The sequence below is a fragment of the Stegostoma tigrinum genome, chromosome 21 (assembly GCF_030684315.1).
Source record: "Stegostoma tigrinum isolate sSteTig4 chromosome 21, sSteTig4.hap1, whole genome shotgun sequence".
Lineage (NCBI taxonomy): Eukaryota > Metazoa > Chordata > Chondrichthyes > Orectolobiformes > Stegostomatidae > Stegostoma > Stegostoma tigrinum.
Genome location: NC_081374.1, coordinates 20415754 through 20441207, shown reverse-complemented (window position 1 = coordinate 20441207; position 25454 = coordinate 20415754). Strand labels below are relative to the sequence as shown.

Sequence of the window (25454 nt, the reverse complement as noted above, 5' to 3'; positions counted from 1 at the left end):
TTGTTTATTGTGAACCGAGCCCCCAAGACGACTTTCCATATTAAGCAGAGGTTCACCTGCACATCTGCCAATGTGGTATACTGTATCCATTGTCCCCGGTGTGGCTTCCTCTACATTGGGGAAACCAAGCGGAGGCTTGGGGACCGCTTTGCAGAACACCTCCGCTCGGTTCGCAGTAAACAACTGCACCTCCCAGTCGCGAACCATTTCAACTCCCCCTTCCATTCCTCAGACGACATGCCCATCATGGGCTTCCTGCAGTGCCACAATGATGCCACCTGAAGGTTGCAGGAACAGCAACTCATGTTGGGAACCCTGCAGCCGAATGGTATCAATGTGCACTTCACCAGCGTCAAAATTTCCCCTTCCCCCACTGCATCCCAAAACCAGCCCAGTTCGTCCCCTCCCTCCACTGCACCACACAACCAGCCCAGCTTTTCCTCTCCATCCACTGTATCCCAAAACCAGTCCAGCCTGTCTCTGCCTCCCTAACCTGTTCTTCCTCTCACCCATCCCTTCCTCCCACCCCAAGCCGCACCTCCATCTCCTACCTACTAACCTCATCCCACCTCCTTGACCTGTCTGTCTACCCTGGACTGACCTATCCCCTCCCTACCTCCCCACCTATATTCTCCTCTCCACCTATCTTCTTTTTTCTCCATCTTTGGTCCGCCTTCCCCTCTCTCCCTATTTATTCCAGAACCCTCACCCCATCCCCTCTCTGATGACAGGTCTAGGCCCGAAACGTCAGCTTTTGTGCTCCTGAGATGCTGCTTGGCCTGCTGTGTTCATCCAGCTTCACACTTTATTATCCTTTAAAACAAGGTTGACCTCGCCGATAAGCACTGACATTTTAAAAACCGAAAGAGCTGTGAATGCTGGAAAACAGAAACTGCTTGAAAACCTCAGCAGATCTGGCAGCATCTGTGGAGAGAAACTGGAGTTAAAATTTCCGGTCCAGTTAACCTTGCTCAGAACAAATGCATTATGCCACCAGTGGAGTTCCTCTTGGTAACCTTGTGAATTTTGAGGAATAACTATGAGTAGTTTATCTAATAGTAAAAAAACCTTTCTGCAAATTCATGCATTCAAAGACTTCATGGCGATTGACTGACTGTCCTGCTGTGGTAACAGTGGGATAGTCGTGAAAGTGATGGCGGGGTATGCTAATGAGTACGTAAAATGCTAATAAACGTAATAGGCTAATGAGTGCGTGGTATGCTAATTGTGCGTATGCTAATATGCGCTATGCTAATGAACTAGCGGCAGAGCTGTGCCTGCGCTGGGACCAGGAGAGAGAGAGAGAGAGAAAAGGACGGAGCTGCTCTGAAGAACTACATTTAAAAGAGGAAGCTGAACGTAGTCTGTTCAGGTCTGAAAGCCGGGAACGCGCTCAGAGGAAAGTGCAGCCAGCCAGAAGCGGAGCATTGGAACTGCCAGCCAGAAAAGAAGAATTGGTAAAAGAAACCACAGGCAGTGAGTGGAATGTTTTCAATGATTAATGTAGAGAGAGCGAGAGGGCAGAACGGAGTAGACAGAAAAAAAATGCACTGAGCATTTTTCTTTTGAAACCAAGTATGAGTGGGACATTTCTGGTCGGAGTGCAGCGACAGGCAAACAGGGGTATGGGGTGACTGGTGGGAAAGGGAGGCGGCAGGTTCTGGGGGAAGAAGTTGCAGCCCACAGTTAACTGGCAGAAAGGGAGGGATGAAGGAGTCCTGTTTGCAGGGAGAGCTGAGATACAGAGAAGGAGGCAGATGGTCCCGGGATCCAGAAACACGGGCACAGAGAACCCAGAGCCTCAACAAAATCCCAAACTGTTCGCTCGCTCGCCCTGGAGAGCCTGGCATCAGGAGCGCTGTAAAGAAGCGAGTGAGTGAGTGTCTGTCGGCTGGTCAGCGATTGAGTTCCTGATCGGTTTGCTCCATATACTGCACTGTAAACAGAGGATGGGACCGAGAAAGGCAAGTGACTGATGGATGGGGAGATTACAGAAAAGCAGATGGGAGGCTCCAACTAGGATGAAATTGCAATAAATCTGTCAATTCATTCCTAATAGTTTTTCAACCAGGGCGAATTAGGCGTTTTGAAATGTGTCAGTAGCTTGTGCGGACCAAATCACTTTCTAATAACTCCTTTATTTATTACTCCTGTATTATCTCTGCTTGACATTTTTGACTACAGTTGGGAACCATGCATTTGTGGCTTTCGAAAGAAATTGTTTCGGTGAAGTATAATCCTCGGGGAGATTCTGAATGCACCCTGGGTGAATGTAATTGGACTGTGGTTTTACATGGATCTGTGGGGAAGGTAAAGGTGTTTCGAGTCAGATTCGGTTCAGAGAGTAACAAGGCGAAATAGTCATGTGTGAGGAAACGTTCTGTCAGTAACAAGGTTTGAGTAAGGAGAGAGCAAGAAAGATGTTTTTTTTAAATATATAGGGGAAATCTATATGAATAAAACATAATGCGGAGTCTATACATGTTGAAGTTCTTGTGCAGTGCATTTACTTATTCTTTAATGGTGTGTAGCAAACAGTGTGGTACAGTTCCCTGGACATCGGGGATGTTGGATCAATGCATAGCAGTAACAGATGCCTTTTTTCTGTTACTTTCCTCTACTGATGGATATAGCCAAAAGGGATCTGTTTAATTACATTGTAATATGCTACAGCTATGGAGCAGATTCAGAAAGAGAACAGAATACACTGTGATAGGAAAATGCCCCAAAGCAGTATTTCTTCTTGCAAATGACCTGAATTACAATCTACCTCCAAAAGCAGTTTTAAAACTTATTTCAGGCGATATTTTACAGACTTTTTATTTTAGCTTATACTTTTTTTTGTTTAACTGGCATTCATTCTTGGGCGTCTCTTTAGGGGTCAGGTCGCTTTGCCGAGAAAGAAATTGTTCGCAGCAGGGGGAAGTGGAGGACAATTGTACTGCTCAAATGTGCCTCCTGGTGGCTCAGGAATCATCACTGACCATGTCTACAGATGTGCTTATAAACAGGAGCTGGAAGGTGAAAGGAATAATGACAGAAGGGAAGCTAGAGAAATAATGCTCTTTCTTTCAAACAAAGAGCAAAACAAAGGTTGTGAATAAAGTCTTGTCTTAACAGGACAACTGGCAAGTTTTTAACACGATTATCAGATACTGTTGGTATTGTTTTCAGGCAGTGGAGCTTATAGTTTATACATGGGCACATATTTGAACATATCTAGAAGTATAGTCATCTGTTTTTTGGCACACTTCTGGCATCCTGGAATCTTCTGCATGAAGGACCCAGAAAACTAAGTTTGAAAAGCAGAGGCAGTCTGAAAAAAGTGAAAGGGAAAAGTGGTGGAGGGTGGGGGGAGCGGAAGACGTTCCCCATCCCACCACTACCACCACCAAAATCTCACGACCAAACCACCATTCGTGAAGGATTACCTTAAAGAATACTTCGCTGCTATACTGAAGTCTTGTTTTTTAGTTTAGTCTAGTTTCATGTAACAGAAAAGTGAGCAGAAAATTTATTATCCTTACCTGTAATTGTATTAACATGTTCCACACGTCTGGATTTTATATATAACAAAGATGAACGATCGGTGGTCCAAGTTCTGTGTTCTTCCAATACCTGCCTTCGTATTGGGTGATAGGAGACTTGCTTCCAGAAGCATTACTGAATTTGCAATTTCCCCTTGCCTGTAGCTCTCCAAACTGTTTTGCAGTGATCTGTGCTGCAGTACAGAGTTAGATTCAGCGTTCCATGGTTGAACTGTTCAGAACAGTCAGTAAACTTGAATGGCTAAATGGATGAGAATTGCTCTTGGAGATGTATGAACAGCCTTCCATGATTACAGTCAGTTATTTAGCATTGTGATGTGCCTTTAAACATTTGTACAATGAATGCCGCTGTGAAGTCTAAGATTAACAATTGTCTTCTCAAGTGATTGTATTAGCTCATTTTTTTCAAATCAGTCTAATATTGGCAAAGTAAATATTTGCAGTCACTTGCTATACCATTTCAATTTGTGAAGATGTTAATTTGCAAAGCTGTAAAGACAGCAAGCCTATAAATCCAGCTAAAAGACTAGTAGGTACAAATTATTTTCCACCATCACCACCAACTCCCATCCAATTATTTCCCCTTGCCTTCAGAAGGAACTTCACACTTCTATATTATCACCATAGGTGCTACCTTATCCTTTTGCATTTTACATGCAAGGTCATGCTTTATTTGAGTATTGGTAGAAAGTGCCGGAATTGTTGATTGTAGGGCACGCTTAGCCAGTTCTTGAATGTGTTTGTGTTCAAAATTCCTAATGTACTTTTTTTTTGGCAAGGATTGCAGCACAGTGACCATTAGGAAAAGCCTTGGCTGATTTACATTCTCCATTGCAAATGTAAAGTGTCAGGGCCAATTGTAGTGACCTGCTGCAATAATACCGGCAACCTCCATTAACACAGCACCTTTAGTGAAATAAAACATCTCGACGCACTTCGCAGGAGTATTATAGAACAAAGTGTGGCGATGAGCCAAGTATGAAGACATTAGGTCAGGTAGGTTTTGAGAAGTGAACTTGTATACAGAAAGAGAGGAACAGAAAGTGGAAGGAACTGTTGCTCCAAAAGAGATCAAAAAAATAGGATCCAACCCTAGGATTGTGAGATTCTTTAGTGCATAAGGCAGAGAACTTAAACCTGTTGAGCAATTGGGGGAGCTCTTGGACCAAACCTTTTCCCACTCCAGATCAAATATAAGATGCAGAAACTCATAGCGACCATTATTCTTCAAGTAATGTTGGGAGTGAGAAAGCTTTCTCTGATCCTGTTAAGCAAACTCTGCTTAAGAATCTGGTTATGTTTCTGATATTTATGTTTAAAAAAGAAGTGCATGTTTTACAAGCAAAAAAGAACATTCAGTTTTCAGCACTATAATTCATACCATCCAGTCATTTTGAAAAGGAAGGTTCATGCATGTCATGAGCTATAAGGTCTGAGTTTGGATTTGGCCTTGAATGAGGGCCTGGCTGGCAAGATTATGATTTTTTGACATTTATGCCCGAGCTTCCATGATGATTTTGCAGCCATGTGCAGATCACTGGGTAATGCACTGACTGGAAGACAGGAAAGAAAATATGATGCAGGTTTCACTTGGATTGAATTTGGTGACATTTATGGGAGGACGTTGAGATTCTTTGACTGCCAGCTTTGCAATGACAGTTACTACACTTGCAGTCCCCTCCGAAGCTTTCTCCATTTAGTCCCATTGTATACTAACAAATGGAAGGACAGTAACAATAGAGGAAAATGCAACAAGTTTTGAGGGCCCAACTAAACCAATTAATATTACAAGAATACGTTTTGAATGACAACTTTGAAGGTTTTTGGAATCAGCTCTTGCAGTTATTAAATTGAGAAGTCCTGTGGGAGTTGCAGGTGACAGTGGCCTCTTTATATTGACTTCTCCAGTTCTCCTGTTGAAGAATGTGAAAATCTTGCCAGCATCAGTACCTTTCCTCACTTGATGATTTTGAAAGGCTTTAATAATTTATTTTGAAAATGTAAGTAAATAGTATTCTACTTATTATTTTTGATATTTTGGATGAAATTAATATAGCTTTGAGTATCATTAAGTCTTGATTTAAAGCAGAAAAAAATATGTTTTTTGAGCAAAAGGGTTTCTAGAGGAAGCAATTATTTTGGAATTCCTCTCTAAATATTCCTACTTTAAACTAAGACTCTAGCAGTTTGCTACCTATAAAAAGATGAATTTCTTGGTAATGAATCTTCCTTTTGTATTCCAATACTTCTAAATTTTTAGTGAAAGTGTGTGAAGTCCTTGGTAACACATGCTTATTAAGTGTGAGAACATTTTTACATATGCACATTGAACAATTACTCTTTGCAATAAATAGCATGGTTTTGTGTGGGGGAGGTCGTGCCTCACTAACTTGATTTTTTGAGGAGGAAATGAAGATACAGTTAAAGGAAAAGCAATTGATGTCTACGTGGATTTCATTAAAGCCTTTGACAAGGTCCCTTGTGGCAGACTGGTACAAAAGGTGAGGTCACATAATATCGGGGTGAGCTGGCATGATGGGTACAGAACTGGCTTAGTCATAGGAGACAAAGGATAGTGTTGGAAGGATGCTTTTCAGAATGGAGGGCTGTTACTAGTGGTGTTCTGCAGGGATCAGTACTGGGGCTTCTGCTGTTCGTGATGCACAAATGATTTGGAGGAAAATGTAGCTGGTCTAATTAGTAAGTTTGTGGATGATGCAAATATTGGTGAAGTTATGGATAGTGAAGAGGATTGTCAGAATATACAACAGGATATACATCAGTCGAAGGCATGGGCAGAAAAATGGCAAATGGAGTTTAATTTGACAAATGTGAGTGAGGCATTTTGGAAGGTCAAGTACAAGTGGAAATTGTACAGTTAATAGTGGAACCCTTAGGAAAATTGATAGGCTGAGAGATCTGAGTGTGTAGGTCCATAGATCACTAAAGGTGGCAGTGCAGGTAGCTAAGGTAGTTAAAAAAGGCCTATGGCATGCTTGCCTCCATTGTAAGGGGCATTGAGTGTAAAGATAGACAAGTTATGCTGCAGCTTTATAAAACTTTAGTTAGGCCACAGTTGGAATATTGTGTACAGTTCTGTTGGGATTTTAGCTGTGAAGGAAGGTCGGATAGACTGGGTTTGTTTTCACTGGAACACAAAGTTGAGGGGCAACCTGACAGAAGTTTATAAGATTTTGAATGGCATGGATAGAATGGAAAGTATGAGGCTTTTTCCCAGGGTGCAGGAGCCAGTTTCTAGGAGACACAATTTCAAGGTGTGAAGGCAGGGGTGGGGGTGTTCAGGGGTTTGGGGATGGGGGTGGGAAGTTTAAGAGGGATGTGTAAGGTATGTTTTTCACACAAAGGGTGGTGAGTGCCTGCAACGCTCTGCTAGAGGAGGTAGTGGAAGCAGACACAGTTGCAGCATTCAAGAAGCCTCTGGACGAATACGTGAATAGGAAAGTAACAGAGGAATAAACATCCTGTAAATGAAGGCAGTTTTAATGTGGAAGGGCAAAATGTGTTGGTGCAGGCTTGGAGGGCCAAAGAGCCTGCTCCTGTGCTGTATTGTTCTTTGTTCAGCCGTCATATTATGTTGTATTTTTAGAGTTTCAGTCTTGCCTCATTGTTAGCAGTCTCACCTGAGTTAGTCATGGGTTTCTAGTCTCACTGTAGGATTTTTGCACAGAATCGTGGCTGACACTTTGCTGAGGGGGGCCATTGCATTGCCAGACGTGCTAACTTTTGAATCAGATTTTGAACCCAAGTCTTGTTAGTTCAATTGTATATAAAATAACCCATGGTACTATTTGGGGTAGGGCAGGGGAGGAAGTGAGGAAGTCCTTCTGGTGTCCAGGCTGTTATTTATCCTAGAACCAATGCCAAAAATAAGCTAACTGTTTTCTTTTGTGGCTACTGTGATCTTACAATGTGCAGATTGGTTATTGTGTTTTCCTGCAGAATAATAGTTATTATGGTTCAAAAGAAACAAATTGGCCCTTGTATGCTTTGGGACATCCTGCAGATGTGAAAGGTCTAATGAAAATGTAGATTAGTTCTTGTGGCTAATTACAATAATAAGAATATAGATATCCCTTTTGAATGTTGCTTACACTTTTTTTAAAACGGAGTTTCACTCCAAACCTTGTTTACAGGGTATGTATTTTACATTTCTGGAGCTGGTCCTTGCAGATATTTTGTATGTTACTCATTAAACCAACAACAGCAATTTCAAAGGCAGTTATGATGGAGCCAATGCAGAAATGTAAACTGAAGTCATCTGATGCAAATAGTTGTGTGAACAGGACATTTGTAACTTAACTATCACTTCCTTGGGGTACTTTACACCTGTGCAAGTTCAAAACCATAATGATTAATGAACGATATAATCACTTTATGTTTTTTTAGCTCCCCAGGCCATTGTTAAATTGGTAGGTGAGAAAGATGCGTACTAGTGTTTTCTACCCCAGTGGAGTTTGTATGGAAACTTTACAAATTAGGCAAAACTTTTTTTTAAAAAGTCAAGTGAATTTGATTTTTGAAGGAGATTAGTGTGCTCTACCCCCGCGCCCCCGACCATTCTTAAAGCAGTAGGGTCAGCATGCTGTGAAGCTTTCTTAAGAATGTAAGAAATAGGAGCAGGATCAAGTTGTACAGGCCCTCCACTCTGTTTCACCATTCATTGTGATCATGGTTAATGTTCAGCCTCAACCCCATTTTTCTATCCCTTCTCCATTGCACTATATTCCATGAGAGTCCAAAAATGTATCTTTGTATTAACTTTAATAGACATCCCCAGAATTCTGGGTTACAGAATTCTAAAGATTCACAGCACTTTTGAGTGAAGAAGCTTTTCCCTCTCTCTGTTCTAAAAATCAGTCCATTATCTTCAGACTGTTGTTCCCAGGTTGTAGATCCCTGACGTGGGGAAATACTTTGCATTAACCTGGTCGAGTCCCTTCAGAACCTTGTATAGTTTAATGAAATCACCCATGTTCTTCGAAAGTCCAGAAAAAGTAGGCCCAATTTATTCAGCTCCTTTACATAGGGCTACCTTCTCATCCAAATGTAATAAACCTTTGTTGTACCACCTCCACTGCAGGTTAATTCTTCCTTAAATGCAGAGACTCAGAAATATTGGATGAGATTCTGAAATAATCTTATTCCAAACCCTCCTGCACTAGTATAACTCTGACAATATAGCACAGTAATGTGGCACAGCTTTTTTTATATTAAAATAAATAAGAATTGTAGAGTAGTCTGCATTGACGGTCAGTAACACAGTTATTCTGATTTCATTGATTGGATAGAGAGTGTTTTTCATGTGGCACCCTTTAAAGTGCCTATTCCTGGGCAGTCTCTTAGCACATTTTTTTGCCCAAAGGGAGCCAGACAACATTGTGCTGAACAATGAGAATTTAGTGTTGGGCATCAGGTCATCCTACAGTAATCTCACCTCCCCTTACGTTGCCTTCACTGCTTCAGATTATGCCAGAAGGTATACAGAGCCACACTTTCAAACTGTTAAATTGAAGCCTAACAAGAGGATCCAAGCGGCCTTTTAACTTATCATGGTAGAAGGGAAAAATGAGGATAGTTTAATGGTTAATAATAGAAATGCCATCCCTTCATCACCAGTGCTCTAATCTCCCCTGATACAGACTGTGAATTGTTAGTGTTAGTCTACTGTTCGTCTAGACTGATTTAAAAGTGGATAATTAAACCTGCAGTACAAGTGGACCATTGGGCATCTTATTCAGTATCATCTAAAGTCAAGTACTCCACCTGAACAAAATGCCATAAACATTGGATGCTTATCTCTTTCATACTAAAATGTCTGTCGATTTTGTTTGGGTATGTTATTTGCTTTAGTCTTTAAGAATCGTAAAAGAAAACATGTATTGATATGTTCCAATAGCTTTCTCACTAAAAAAAGATCTGATTCAAAACAAAACTTTTGGAGTTTTCCACAAGATAGGGAAACACTATGAAACAAAAAACAACTAACAGCTGTTTGTGCTCTGGTTTTAATTAAAAAAAACCATAGATCTCTGTCTGAGAGGCAGCCAGTGACAGTGTAGGGCCCTTCAGTGCAACATAATTATCAGGGCCCTTAGACCCTTTTTCAGCTTTCTGCATGAAAAAGTGCCCTGAATTACTTAGCAGGGTCTGAATGGACCTGCCACTACTGTACAATAACTCTGCCCCATCAATGTGCCCATAGATCACAAACAGCTGCAATACTTCTTGCACAGTGATTGAATCCGGAGACGTGTTAAACTTGAGCACTGGCTTTTCTGTTTTCAAGAATTGCTGAGGTAAAATGTGGCAATTGCCACTAAGTATATTTTATACCTTTTGCTAATCCCAACAAATCCAGCAAAAATGAAGAATGGACCAATGATTAACCTGGTTTAGGTGACTGACCAGATCAATTAGCTGAGTCATTGGAAAGCTGAAGTCTGTGTACATTGAAACTCTGACCAAATGTGTTTTACAGGTGGACTTCAAGAAAATGACTTGTAGAATAGTGTAACTATTTTCCAAATGAATCAGTTCTTTGTAGTATGAAGACACAACCTGTGATGCACTCGATGTGAATTGTGTTTCATAAAAAGCCTGAAAGGCAACAATAAGGATCCATGTGGTGCAAACAATTAGCACTGACCTTTTGATATATTTTTATATTTAGAGCTCTTTGAAGACTAAGGGTAACTAGTAGATTGGATTTCCAAACGGCATTTGAAAATGGTCTGATAAATAAAGTTATTGTGCTGCTTGATGACATGTTAGCAGAGGTTAGAGGATTGGTTAATTTACAGCAAACAGAAAGAATGAATTCTTTTTAGTTGTTTTATAGGATGTTGTTCAGCTACCTAGGCCAGCATGCATTACCCATTTCCTGCTGCCCTTGGAGAAGGTGATGGTGAATTACCTTCTTGAACCAATCCATGGTGAGAAAGGTAAACATGCAGTGTGGTTAAGAAGGAAGTTCCAGAGTTGATTTGTGACAGAAGACAAATTATGATATAGCTCCAATTCCGGATGATCTGTGGCTTGGAGGGGAATTTACAGGTCATGGTACCTCCGTGTAACTGTTTCCCTTATGTTTCTAGGCAGTAGCTTGTGGATTTGTTGAAGGCATCATATTAAGTTGCTGCATTGCACTATGAAGATGGTGTACACTGCTGCCTCTGTGTGTCAATGGTGGAGAAAGCGAATGTTGAAGAGAGTGGATGGGTACTAATCAAAAGGACTTCTTTGTCCTGAATGGTATTGGGCGTTTTGAGTTGGAATGGCATTCATTTAAATAACAGTGGAGAATTCCTTTACACTCTTGATTTGTCCTTTGCAGATGGTGGACCATGTTTATGGAATTAGGAGGTGAGTTCCGACTATCTGACCTGCTCTGGTTGGTATAAGATCAACAAATTGGCAAACTATAACCAGTTTGCAAACTGTAAAGTTGTAATTAGTGGAATGTTGTATGGATTTCACCATTTACAAGGAAGAAATGAAGGAATGGACTTGTAGGCAATTTTCTTGATAACGCACAAAAATAGGCTAAAATATTGAGAATACAAAGAATCTGCAAGGGATTTAGATGAAGTGAGTAAATAAATTTTTTTTAGTGTATATAATCAAAATAAGGTTATCCACTTTGACAGGAAGAATAGAAAAGTAGAATATTGTTTAAATGGAGCGAGACTGCAGAATGATGGAGGACTAAGGCATCTGATGCCCTCGCGCGCACTCCATTAAGAGTTAGCGTAAAAGTACAGCAAGTGATTAGCAGGCAAATGGAATGTTGGTCTTTTTTGCAAAGGACTGAAGAATAACAGTCAGAATGTCTCAGCACTGTTAGAAAGGGCATTGATGAGACTGCACCTGGAGCACCATGTACAGTTTTGGTTTCCTTATTGAAGGTGTGACATATTTGCATCAGAAACAGATCTGAAAATGTTCACTGGGCTGATTCCTGGGGTGAATAAATTGTCTTATCAGGAAATGTTGGCCCTGTACTTATTGGAATTCAGAAGAACATGAGGTGCTCTTTATTGAAACCTATAAGATTCTACTGGGACTTGATGGGGTTGATGCTGAAAGGATATCTATCTTATGGTTAGATCGCAAACAATGGCACACATTCTTAAAAATAAGAGATATAGACAGATGTGGAAGAAATTCCTCTCTGCGGGTTAATGTTAGGAATTCTCTTTCCCAAAGACTGGGTGGCTCAGTAGTTTGCCCTGCTATCTCATGGCACCAGTGACCTGGGTTTGATTTCAGCCTCGGCCAACTGTCTGTGTGGAGTTTGCACATTCTCCTTGTGTCTGCGCAGGTTTCCTGTGGGTCTTCCAGTTTCCTCCCACAGTCCAAAGATTCACAGGGTAGGTGGATTGGCCATGCTAAATTGCCCATAGTGCCCAGGGATGGTTACATTAGGTGATCTAGATATGGGAAATGCAGGGGTAGGGGAATGGGTCTGGGTGGGATGCTGTTTGGAGTAGACTTGTTGGGCTGAAAGTTCTGTTTCCACACTGTGGAAACTATGATGAGTGGTGATTGGTAATTGATTACATTCAAGGTGCAGTTAGACAGATTTTTGACAGCAGCATATGGAAGATAGGCAGAAAGTAGATGTTAGAATTCAATCACAACAGTCATATTTATCGAATGCAAAGCAGTTCGATACCTGTATGGCCTTTTACTGTTCCTTCTGATCTTATTACCGGTAGTCTTCAATGACTCTTGCAGTTTAACTTCTGGTAATGCAATCATGCTGCTTCACCACTACCTATCTTTGTTTTCTATGAACACCATTTTACGTGTACTGCACAATGGCATGCTAATGAATTCCACATGTCAAAAACAGATGGGATTCAATAAATCTCGATTGCAAAAATGGCAAATTCATTGAAGATGCAATATCTGAAGTACTTAATTATGTTCTTTGTTGTTGAAATTAATGTAGCTTTCTCTGGATGACTTCAAAAGTTAACGGAGTATACAAAATACGTATGAGACTGATTCATTTGAAAGATGGAAAGGACATTTTGTCAACATACGTTGAGTCTTGTGGTCTGCGCTATAATAAACTATTAATTAACAATTGCCTTATTTAAATTTTACTGCTGGACCACTTTAGCATTTTTAATAAGCAGAAATTAAGTTTGAGTCGGACTTCACAGTAGTTCGATTCTGGTGTTGTACAGTCGCCAACATCATTATTTCAAGTATCTTCCTTTTTCATTTTCAGCACGTATTTTCTTGGGACTAAGTCTCAAATGGAAGATTGCCTCACTGCAAATGCCAACCTTTTCCTATCAAACCTGATTTAATCTTTCAAACAACAAAATGTTAACTTCACTTGCTATTTTGTATCATACCCAACTTCATCCCATGCCCGAGGGTATTTTCTACTATTTGTATAAGAGCAGACTTTGTGGACTTCCTTATCTATCAATTTTCATGATCAATTGGGAAAGCTTGTCTGACATAATAAATAATAGAGGCTCCATTGCCGAGTTCTTCAGCAAAATCTTTAAATTTTAGGTGGCTGCAATGCTTCATTATGGGTATTTTGCAAAAGTATTGGGAACATTTCTTACTTCAAGAAAGTAATTGGTTTTCCTCCTTTCTATTTCAAAGACTTGAACTCGTTAATGGGATATGGTTTCCTAGATGTCCTTTTGGATCTCTGGAGGTGTCCATTATTCATATTCAAATTTAGATAGTAATTGAGCATGATAGGTTATTGGGATGCAGAAGTAGAGCGGAGGACCTCACAATTGAAACCAATCTTCTCCTTAAGCAATGACAGGAATCGAGTACACAATGTTAGACCTTTTCTTTCCTTCCCCTACCCACTTGGAGGATTCTTGCTGCAGACCCAGCTGAGATCAGTTAACTCCATGCTGTCTGATGGATTGAACCTTCTGAGCTTCCTTCCTGATACATTAAAGCTCATCTTTGGATTAACTTGTTGAGGCATTGGAGGAATGCCCTTTTATATTTTTTAGTTTTTTGTTTTGAGAAGTTCCTAAAGTCACGACCTTCATTTTAAGAAGTTAAGTTCTCGCTGTTGTCCTGTATAATACTGCAGCTTTGCCTTGGACCTATCCAGGAGATAATTTAGGGTTAACAAAGTGTAGAGCTGGATGACAACAGCGGGCCGAGCAGGAAGGCTGACAATTTGGGTCTAGACCCTTCTTCAGAAATGGCTGGAAATGTCAGCCTTCCTGCTCCTCTGACGCTGCTTGACCTGCTGTGTTCATCCAGCTCTACACCTTGTTATCTCAGATTCTCCAGCATCTGCAGTTCCTACTATCTCAGGAGATAATTTAACTTGCTTTTATTTTGAGGAAATTTGAAGTCACTTTTTAGGATAAGGTGATTGTGATTATATGAAGTAAATAATATGATGAGGTAACTTGAAGTCAGATGGTTTGAATTTGCCTTGCCCTGCATCAGTTCCTAAACTCTTATTTTAAAAAAATTCTTCAGATTAATTTGTCTGGAAGTATCACTGAAATATAATTTATTTTCTGGGGGGAATCTCCTCTTAGATTGTACATGGAACCATTAAATAAATGACAGGTTTTGGTTGGGTATATTGAAAGAAAATAATGAGAGCCTGGACAGGTAGTGTGAGACTTAGAGGTTTCTATTGTGTAATGCTAGGTAGCATTTCAGGGAACATAGAAACGTAGAATCATGGTAACTGAGAGCAGGAGTTGATCTGTCAAGCCTGCTCTGCCACTTATTATGATCATATTTCATCATCCAACTTGATACCTATCTCGTCTTTCTACCCCATATTCTTTGATCCCTTTTATCCGAGTGCTATATCCAACTCCTCCTTGAAATCAAACAACGTTTTGGCCTTGACTGCTTTCTGAGGTAATGAATTCCATGGCCTTGCCACTTTCTGGATGAAGATGTTTCTCCTTCTCTCAGTGCTAAATCATTTATCCCATCTCCTTATACTGTGACCCTTCATTCTGGACTCCCCCCACCATTTGCAACTTCCTTCCTGCATCGAACTGACTAGATTTACTTGAATGTTATGGGTATCTATGAGACACCCCGCCTCATTCTTCTGACTTCCAGCAACTATAATTCTAACTGGTTCAACCTCCCTGCATGTATCAGTCCCACCATCCCTCAGAAATCAGTCTGGTAAACCTTCACTGCGCTCCTCTGTAGCAAGAATATCATTCTTAGGTTAGAAGGCCAAAACTTCACACAGTATTCTTTGGTGTAGTCTCACAAAAGTTCTGTATAATCATATCATAGAATCCCTACAGTGTGGAAACAGGCCCTTCAGCCCAACAAGTCCACACCGACCGTCAGACCATCCCACCCAGATCCATCCCCCTATAACCCACCTAATCTACACACCCCTGAACACTACAGGCAATTTAGCACGGCCAATCCACCTAAGCTGCACACCTTTGGACTGTGTGGGGAAACTAGAACACCCAGAGGAAACCCATACAGACGCGGTGAGAATGTGCAAACTCTGCACAGACAGTCGCCTGATAGTGCAATCGAACCTGGGTTCCTGGTGTTGAGGCAGCAGTGCTAACCACTGAGCCACAGTGCCGCCACTTTGGTGTCATGCTGCTGTGTTTCATGTAACATGTGATTGCCCATGACTAAATTGCTCATTTTGATTGCATATGAAACGGTAATATATCGGTAAAGATTTACCAAACAGTTAATATGGTTTTCCAACAAAGTCATTTATCATTAGCCTCCTGTAAAATAAATGTGAGGTGAATCATTGTATGAAGGAACAACTCAGGGTTAAGAGGCATCATAGCTATTGAACACTGGGGAAAGACCATCTGCCCAAGAGAAGCGAAGGGTACAGTCTGCTAATTAGTAAGGTTGCTGTCCCTTCTTCTGTTTGACACCCCAGACTGCATATGTATGCAATGAATGGAAATGTTTCCCAAAAAGTGTCCCCATTGTGGGCAGGTGGTCTTAACATATGTAGTTCTTGAGCATTTGGCTCCAAGGCATCCAGAAAGTCTGCTGTTTGTTACAGCTCATGTTTAGTGTGCTATTCGTGCTGGGCTTGACCACAGGAAAGCAAAATAATGACCCAATGTTTCCTGGAAGAACATCATTCGTTTGAAATATGCAGGATGATCCAGGCACGTGGCTAAAGCTGGTTGACTTCACCACACCCACAGGCATCTTCAGAATAGCCACAGGTAGTTACAAGATCAAAGTGATTACAACTTTGGGTACAGGCAGAGTTAGATGTCAATGAAATGAGCAGGGCACACAACAGAAAAGGGAAAGGTATTCCGATTTCAACACTGCTACTTGATTGGTACCTGTAGAGGTTGTATATAATTGAAAGAAATTAGGTGAAATATGGGACATGTTCATTTGAAGGGAAAATGTTAACAACCTTGCTAATTTTTCACTTTTTAAATTAATTTTCATATGGAATGTTAGCAACAGCTCCTTTTTTCTTAAAAGGAGAACAAGCAAAGTTATTTATTTGAGGCCGGGCCTGAAAGCTAATTGCAGATAGTGTATTTTCTAAACAAGAAACAATCATCTCTTCAACTCTGGGGTGCCAGTATGTTTAAGCTGATAGCAGATGCTTGGCCATTAATGAGGTGAGTACCTGGAGTAGCTTCCAGAAAATCTGAGAGAAAACATGATCAAACTGAGGGAGAGCGAGAGTTGTTGAACTGGGGGTTTCGAGAAGGCGGAGTTTTGACTGTTGAAGCTTGCAGATTTGAACGTTCCCTGCCTGACCTCCCATGATCAACTTTTGGATGTTCAGGGAATAGAAACTAAAATACAAGTATTTGATTTGATATTTTCATTTGCTATCTTTTTTAAAAACAAATACATTGCTGTTTTCAGGTCTATTAACAGATGTAACTGGTATCTAATTTTAAGAATCTCTCCAGCATTTAATGGGTGTTTTTTTTTGTGTTGTATTGTGTTTAATGCTCTCAGTTCAGTACATTTTTGGACAGGAAATGTTGTATTTTGTGCAGCCTCAGATAACTTTGATAATAGATGAAAAGTGACTTTTGGAGAAAGTTGTGTTTTCTCAGACCAGAAATACATGTCAATTAAACATGGACTTCATTGTTCACTTTATTAAAGTATGCTGTGTGTACACCAAAAGACCAGTGTACATACAATTACTGTTTTATACTGGTTTCCAAATGATAGGTGTCATTATTTGAGAAGAACCAGGAGGTGCTGAGGTTCATTTGGATCAGTGAGAGATATGCGTCTATTTGCTTTGGTAGAGCAGCTGATTGTTTTAAAAAAATCACAATGCTGAGTGAACGTATCTGGCCTATGTGAACATAAACAATGGCTAAACACTGTATAGAGTAATAGTTTATTTAAAACATTAAATTCTTTATCTGGGGTAAAAAACACAGCACAGGCAATTTATTTATCAGCTTGAGATGTAATCGCGTGGAAGTACTTGACTTCTGTTTAGCAAATTTTATTAACTTAGACTGTCACTTGTAAGACATCAACTAAATTGATGCTTTAGAAGTCACTCTGTTACTGTTGGCTCAGGGAAGGGAAAGGCTATTCTGTTATCACAGTTCCTCAGTATTTCCCTTCTGGCCTTTTAATCAACATTAGAAGATTCTGCCGTGCTGTTTTTAAATCAAACTTAAAATAGCAGTGTCATCTTTCCCTTCCTCTGTTTTGTATCTCCAGAGCATGTTTTTGGGAGCATTTTCCCAGGAATTTGGAAGCTTGGGGAAATGGTGTATGTGAGTGGGGGAGAGAAAGGGGTAACGTGGCAGAAAGGGGGAGTGAGAGAAAGGAAGGGGTTGGGAGAAAACAGGGTGACGGTGGAGGGGGGGAGAGAGAGAAAAGATGATGGAGAGGAGGGGGGAAGGGTAAATGATGGGATAGGATGAGCAGGCATGTTGGTGTCTGTTAGGGGTTCAGGAAAAGTATGAGTGAGTGTTGCCCAGCTCTTGCTAATTCTCTCAGGGGAAGTTTACTGGTCCTGGAGTACAAATTACTCTCTAGTGGCAGGAATCCAATTTATAACCATCATGGTAGTGATTTGAAAGCAATTTTTGAGGGCAAAGGCTGTTTGTTCATGTTGCATGGAATCCTACTTTGTGGCCTGCATTCTCCCAAGAGGCAAGAGCACAGCATGAGATTTGAGGTACTGTGAAATAATAATGCATTAATGCCTTCAAGTGGGTGTATCAGGATCATTTAGTGCATCTATTGGAAAATGCTTTAAAATAGAAGCATTTCTGCTGTTGGTGGATCCACCTGCTTGCTCTGAATATTTGGGTTTGTCTTTGGATTCTATTCAAGAACAGCATCTTCTGAGCTGCTAAAGGATTTCTGAATGGACCCTTCAAATTTAAAATTTGAATGTCGATCTTGTTCCTTGTGCATCTTCTCTGCAACTGTAAATTGTACTGCTCACTCTGTTCTATTACCCTAATGCTCTTTTGAATGGTATGATCTGCCCGTGCTGCATGTAAAACTAAAAGCTTTCACTGTACATGGGCACGTGACAATAATAAATCAATTCCTATGAAATCATTAGTTTCTGAGACAACATTGTGCCCACTCACCTGAGCAGTGTGTCTGATTCTGAGTGAATTTGTTGGCTGACCTTCCTTTTGGCAGCTGTGATTAGCCCTACCATATCGAATGCTTGTTAGGCTTCCTTGGATGGTCAACATGGGTGTGATCCGTTCATTGGCTATCACTTGTAAAATTTGAGCCGAAAGCCCAATGCACACAAGTCTGAAGTGGAGAAAATTTTGGAGTGACTGTTGCCTGGCCAGACAGGTGAACAAGGTTCTGTGATTCCCACAGCTCAGCAAGGACAATTAAATTCAAATAATTCTCTATTTTTCAAGCTTCTGCATGATCTGATTTTCTTTAAGGGGTGATTCACCTTGGACTGCATGGTAGCATAGCTTAATGGACAATTCTTGATGTTTTCTTTGAACTGCCTTTGCTCTCACAATACTTGCAACTGCAGGATAAAGTTCAGGAGTAATAAATTATATGCCAAATATCGGAAAATAGGATTGAGGATCATGATTTCTTCGGGTGAAAAAGCCTCAGTTGATAGAGCTATCATGCAGAACTGACATTTCCAATAAGAGGGAGTTTAGCGTTATTTGGGTAGTCATGCGAATGTCTGTCAGGAAGGATTCAGTAAAATGAAATAATTAAACTAATTTCAGCAATAGAAGCGAGGAGAAAATAGTTGCAGCTGGCTGTTACTTGAGCGGTTTCAGCAGAATAGGGTGATAACGTTCTAAAACATTTTTTTTAAAAATGGTGTATTGTATTTGGGAGAATTGCAGGATCAATTTTCAACAAGGACATCTGAGCCTGCTTCTGTTAGACCCTTCTTGTCACCAGGATGGGCTGAGAGCTCCCACTTCTTCCCTGAACAGGGAGAACCATCCAGCCACCCCCCAAACACCAACACCTCAGCATCCAACCAGCTGAATTTTTCCTTTAGCTTAATGCAGTTCCTAATTAATTGTGCCACTATAGGCACCCACATGGGTCCTCACTGTACCTACTTTTTTTCTTTTGCAACAAACAGCATTTTTTGTTCCAGTCTTAGTTGTGTTCCTTCAATCATGTTTTGTTTTGCACTGATGACTGTCTGTTCATGCTATTTCTTACTCATGTTCTAAACTGAAAGATTTCATCAACTTTGCTTCTATTTTCTATCCATCCTTTTGATTTGCCTTAATCCTGCCCAGCTTTGAACATCCCAGATAACAAAGTGTGAAGCTGGATCAACACAGCAGGCCAAGAAGCATCTCAGGAGCACAAAAGCTGACGTTTCGGGCCGAGACCCTTCATCAGAGAGAAGGTTCTGGGCCCAAAATGTCAGCTTTTGTGCTCCTGAGATGCTACTTGGCCTGCTGTGTTCATCCAGCTTCACACTTTGTTACCTCTGAACATCCCAGTTTTTATTTCTGGGACAAATTACCAACTAACGTTCATGATAATCCACAAACTCCCACAACTTCCTTGACGAAGCTTCCTATCGCCTTCCTTTTAAGGACACTTCCATTCTGCCAACTTCTCCACCTCCATCACAACTGTTCTGATGGTGCAAGTTTCCATACCCATGCTTCTGATGTCTCTTGAACCACAAATTTTCTTCCACTTTGGATTTGATCCTGTATGATGTCCATTCAAATTTTGTTCTCACCCCTTCCCCTCCCCCTCAAAATTTGTGTTGAGGTTACCTGTTGTCCTTTCATTCTACCACAGAGTCTACATTCAACCACTTACCCACTGCCATTTATGTGTGATGCCACCATAAACACATCGCCATCTGTTGATAGACTTCTGATGGGACCATTTTCTCTAGATTCCCTGGCCCATTCCTCAAGATTCCTCTACTGTCCCCAACCATTCCAACCACAGCACCATTCCATGTCAGTGCAGAATGTGCACAGATGCTCCATTACCTCCCTTTTCCAAGCCTCCACACACTTCCTCAGGATAGAATAGTGATTCATGTGCACTTCTGTCAATTTTGCATCTTTATTCCTGCTCACAACTTGGTCTCCTGTACACCGGAGAGACTAAATGAACTGATTTGCAGTAGTTCAGTCTGCAGGCGTGTCTCGGAGCTGTCCGTCACTCATCATCTTGATCTTCTACCTACTTTGTGCGCTCACATTTTTCCTCAGCCTTCTGTAGCATTCCAATGGAGTTGAATGCAAACTTAACAAACATTTTTAAAAAAGCACCTCGTCATTTAGCCAGTGTTTTGTAGCCTTTCTGCCCCTGTTTGGTTTCTTAAATCATTGTTCATTTTTTTTTCTTTTTGTTTCTCCTTTTTCCTGTGCCAGAATTAACAGCTACTCATTCTCAGCATCTTTTTGCCTCTCCCCCCTCCCTCACTTTCCTCCTTTTAAGGTACTCTTTTAAAACCTACCTCTCTTAAAACCTACCTCTTTTTGACCAAGTTTTGCTTTTCAAACCTCATGGGTTAATCACATTGTTGTTTTTCAAAAAACGCCATCAAATTCCATGGGACTTTTAAAGGTGCCATGTAAATACAGGTTAGTTGATTGAGTTGAATCACATGGAAGTGAATTAACATTTTGTGCTTAATCATTCTTTTCCTTTTCTTCCTCTGAATTTATTATACACCAATTCACAACTCCTAATGTGATTTTCATGAATTATAGTTCTCGTGTCTGTGTCTGTGTCTGGACCTAAATTATTTGATGTATTGACCTCCCTGTTCCAAACCTATTTGTGTTAACTTCATTACTCCATTGGTGCTTTTATCGTGACAGTGTTTCAACAGCTGCTGTGACTCCCATTCGCTGCTAATTGTTCAACTGTCATGCATGGACAGACGGTTAACCCTTGAAGTAGCCTCAAAACAATTGATGTTCTCCATGAGTCTTTAAGCTAATTTAATAATGGGAGCTGTTTTGTTATGAGACAGCAGTAGAAAGAGGAAAGCTGAACACTTGAGTCCTCCAGAGTCTGCTATAAGTGATCAATATCTATTTTAGAAGTTGTCAAAATGTCATCTAAATGTTTCAAAGTTTCCAGTGTAAAATGATTTTGGGTGGATGGCTGTACTCTTTAGATGCCAGAAAGAGAATTGTCTACATATTTATCATGGCCCACTGCTCATTTGTCATTTTATCAAAGCTAGCACATGAGTGAAAATGTCAGATAACTGCAAATAATGACATCTGAAGTGGGGGTGCATCTTTTAATCTTGTGGAGAAAGGCAGTGTTTCCTATACTGTTCCAGGTTATTGTATCTTGGTCTAATGTATAATATAGCTGAAGTAAACATATATCCTCCTTTCACTTGCAGACACACATACTCTGAGAAATGCAATTTACTGAACTGAAAGAAATAGCTTTGCTACTATTTTTTTACATAATATGCTTCCATTATCTGTGACACCATGTAGTATGAAAATACTCATTATAAATAGTAATCATTCATGGCATTTGGTAATGCAGCAGTGCTATAAAACAGATTTTCACAATAAATTACTGTAATGCATGCTCCTCTGCTGCATAGTTCAAAGGGAATTCAGCAGCTGAAAGATTAATTTTCTAGTCACTGCATGCTTGAGAAATTAACTCTATTGCGTAGTACAGTGCTTTCAAAGGGGACAGGCATACAGTGCAATCAAGATTACTTAAGAGATGTATTACTTTATTATAAAGATATGTGTAACTCAACTTTAATCTAATCAATTATGTTAGTAGAAACGTTGCCTTTTCCTTTTAAGAGTCTTGCAAGTTCAGATGATTTCTCATTTGTGCACCGTAACATGAATGAAGTACATGTGCAGTCTGGAATTACTTATAATATCTCTCTGAGATCTTTGCAGTCAGAGGTCATTTAATTTCATGCTTTGTGTCAAACCCTTTAATTCTATAGACTACAATTCTCCAGGTTTGCTCTTTGCAAAGGTGTCGCCACAATTTTCATGATATCACAGCTCTAAAGAATCTGTCACGGACCTACTGAGGAACCAGCCCCAAGTCCTTAGATGTGCATTACATTCATGATAGCTGGTCTGATCATTTTAACTTTGTTAGATTGATTGTTGGGCCTAAAAGCTCAGCTTGTCTCTCTTTTTGTCCCCCCCCCCAATAGCTTTTTTTAAGCTTTCCTCCCCTATTGCCTTCTGTTGGCCCTGGGCAACCGGACAGTCTTCACACAGTACTCTGTTCTAGGGCAACTACCAAATACAGTAAAAATAATTGAAATGACTGCTTGACTTACTGTCTGATCACATAGCTGATTATTTGATTCATAAGAAAGGAAATCTGGCAAATTGAAATTAATTCTGCATGGGTCTCCTTTCAGTTGGGATTCATGGTGAAAATGCTTTGTTCCTGATTGGCATTGGAGCTGCACAATTTTTAGTATGTCATTATGCTTCATCGTGCACATCTGGGTTCTGTATAGCTTGTGAATAATAGTACTTGCAAGTGGTCCACTGCAGTTGTTCTACCACATTATATATAGACCTAATGTAACTCAGGAAAGAGAATTTATTGTTTTTTCAATAAAATCTCATCCTGCCACACTATGTAACATTTTATTTTGTGCTCCTTAATCTGCTATCAAAATTTCAATTTCTGTATTTCCCCTCTGATTTTTCCTTATTCCCTCCCTTTCTATTCTCTTCAAGGTGTTTACAGAGTGGGATAATGTTTTACAGATATTAGCTGGAGCTAAGTGGTCTACTGTGCAAGCCTAAAAGTGCTCTTTGAGCATTGATATACACTATCCTGTAATTGCCAAGATTCTAGATATGCATGGAGGCCCGAGCACTGTAATTAAAAATGGATATCTTGGTGATTTTCACTTCTTCAGCTTGTACTAACTGAGGACACCTATAGATTGGCTACATGGTTATAAATTGGGATCGCATTGGTTCCATCATGCCACGTACAGTCAAGTACCAGATAATGTCTCCCTTTTTCACTGGTTACACCAAACTAGTTTGGGCTGCTCATGCACACTGTTGTGTCATCAGAGATAGGGATAGTAAAATGGTAGACAGAGGTCTAAACTTGGCCCCCTTTCCCCTCACCCTCAACAGCATGGGATAGTTTTGAGAAGAGTATTGATAGTGACGTGGTCACCTGTTGCCTGGAGGTGGGTAGCTGTTATGATCCAACTGTGTCAAGCCAGTGTCTGAGCAGCTCAGTAGAGCTCATCTCTGCCCCCTCCCTCCCAAGTTTCCAAGTGGCTCATCCCTCTGGCTGCTGGAACGCCTCTGTCTGTGCTGACACATTTTAACATTTAACTTGTTTGCCTTTCTAAAGGAGCTCGCCATGGGAAGTCTGCAGTCTTCCCTGTAGCCTCAGCAGTGGTCAGCTGCAATCTGGTACTGAGGAGCTGCTGAGGCAGAATACTGAACATGGCATGGGGTTTTTCCTCCAGCAGGATACTTATATCTGATGCAACACGATGATGTCAGCTCCTGCAATACAAGAACCGGATGTAGGTAGTGTGGCATTAAAAAATTTGAGAAATATTCATGACCTTTCCTGATTTATTACAGTCACAGGCATATCAGACTGGGTTCATATTCAGCTATTTGATTGAATATAAGAGTATACTTTGATCAGCATGCCATGCTTTGTGACCTTTAGTTAAGATGGAGTTTGAGACCTTTACATCTCTTAAAGTTACACTGCATATTAACTGTGAGCCAGACGATAACACATCAAAGATATATTGGTGGCCTCACAATTTAGCTACTGTAGCTAAAATGAAGGGACCTTGTCACAGAGTGAATAATGTCCCTGCACCTGAATGAGAAGCTCTGGGTTGAGTTCTGCTGCAGAACTTGATAGTCATTATTTGTGTGTTCACAATGTCTCCAAGCAAATTGAGGCTCAGGTTCTATTCTTCAATATGCCTGTGGTAGGAGTTATCATTTTAAGAGTCTGCTGGTCCACCACATGCATAACACACAACTATAACCTCTGGCAATTGGTTAGCAACCTGCTCTTGGGAAAAGAAACAACTATGGAAATAGACACAAGCTATTGCTTTGTCTGCCTCATGTCACCAGATACCAGAAAGCCTTTAAGGCTCTTTCTGACTAAATAATAATCTTCCTGCGATCAAGCAGTTTGCTATTATAGGTTCAGGCCTTGGATTCCCATCCTGAGGCGGGACCTACAATGTGCTGCTAGAATTTTGGCCTTGATCTCCTTTGGTTGGAGACTGCCAGAAGAAACTAATGTGGAAGCAAGGTAACTAGTCTGGCAACATAGAAATATTTAATGTTTTACAGATTGTCTGAGCCCCGCAATGTTTTACAAGTGACTTTTTTGTAGTATTTGTGCAGGCATTCTTTGAGCTTTGCATATGTGTGTCTTGATCTCATGGCCACTGGAAAATGTGGTTGATCTAAACTGAAGACAAGCAGTAATCTTTGTCTGAGAAGATGTCACAAATGCCAGCTTTGAGTTCTCTACTGCATTCCTGGCAGAATGCCCTCTGAGTTGGTGTCGCAGATAATGCCTGTCTCCCTTTTTGCTGCATAAATTGAGAGGGTTAGCAAATCAGCTTTATCCTAAACAGGCTTGTCTGTAGACTATATAAACAGAAGTAAATTCTTCTGTCAGGCTAACACCTAAAAGACGCTGAGCAGAGCCTCTGTGCTCACTTGTGCCCTGAAAGATCTCTCAGCAATCATTCAGTGCAAACTAGTTTAAATATATCATTAATCTGTCGTGCACCCTCCCAGCAGAGTATTTTTCATTTCATCTATAGACTGTCAATCTAGAAGAGCAAAATAAAGAGAAACAGTAGCCATGCTTTCCATTGTCTTTTTTTAAAAATAATTCCCAACTATGTTCTCCTTGTTCAAATTAAAAGAAACTTTATAATGAGTCAAAACAGATCCTGTTTCCACTTCAGCCAGGCAGAAAATCATTGCATCAATTGGAAATGGTAAAGTAAATATTGGCTAAATTGTAAAATTCAAAAACCAGTGTCAAAGGCGTACAAGAAATTACATTATGTATTCTACCAAACTAAATAAGGTTGAAAGAGTGTTTAAACTGCACTGCAAACTTGAGGATAAACAGTGAGATACCAAAGCCTTGGTCTTAGTGCACGTCAATTCACTTCCCTGTTATTGCCCCTTGGTCTCATTCAGTCATTTTTGAATGTAATACATTCTCTCTGTAATGACTGAGTGAATCACTGTTGATATAACAAGGCTTCTTGTATTCTCCTGTGGGTCATGTGCGGGTTTACATTATCTGCATTACTGTTAGCTATTAAATCATTTGATGAGTATCATCTCAGCTCCCAGCTGCTATTTCTCTAATGGAATTATAATAATACTCTACATGTTGCAGGTTTTA

General features: G+C 40.4%; 1 protein-coding gene across 2 annotated transcripts in view; it reads left to right on the top strand.

Annotated features, from left to right (window-relative positions):
* The first annotated feature begins 1266 nt into the window (after positions 1 to 1266).
* The window catches only part of LOC125462786 (plexin-A2-like), a 440661-nt gene continuing 416473 nt past the window's right edge, over positions 1267 to 25454 (top strand). For both annotated transcript variants that reach the window (XM_048553162.2, XM_048553161.2), the window contains exon 1: positions 1267 to 1476. The gene's annotated coding sequence lies outside the window, so the exon portion shown is untranslated. The remainder of the gene's footprint in view (positions 1477 to 25454) is intronic.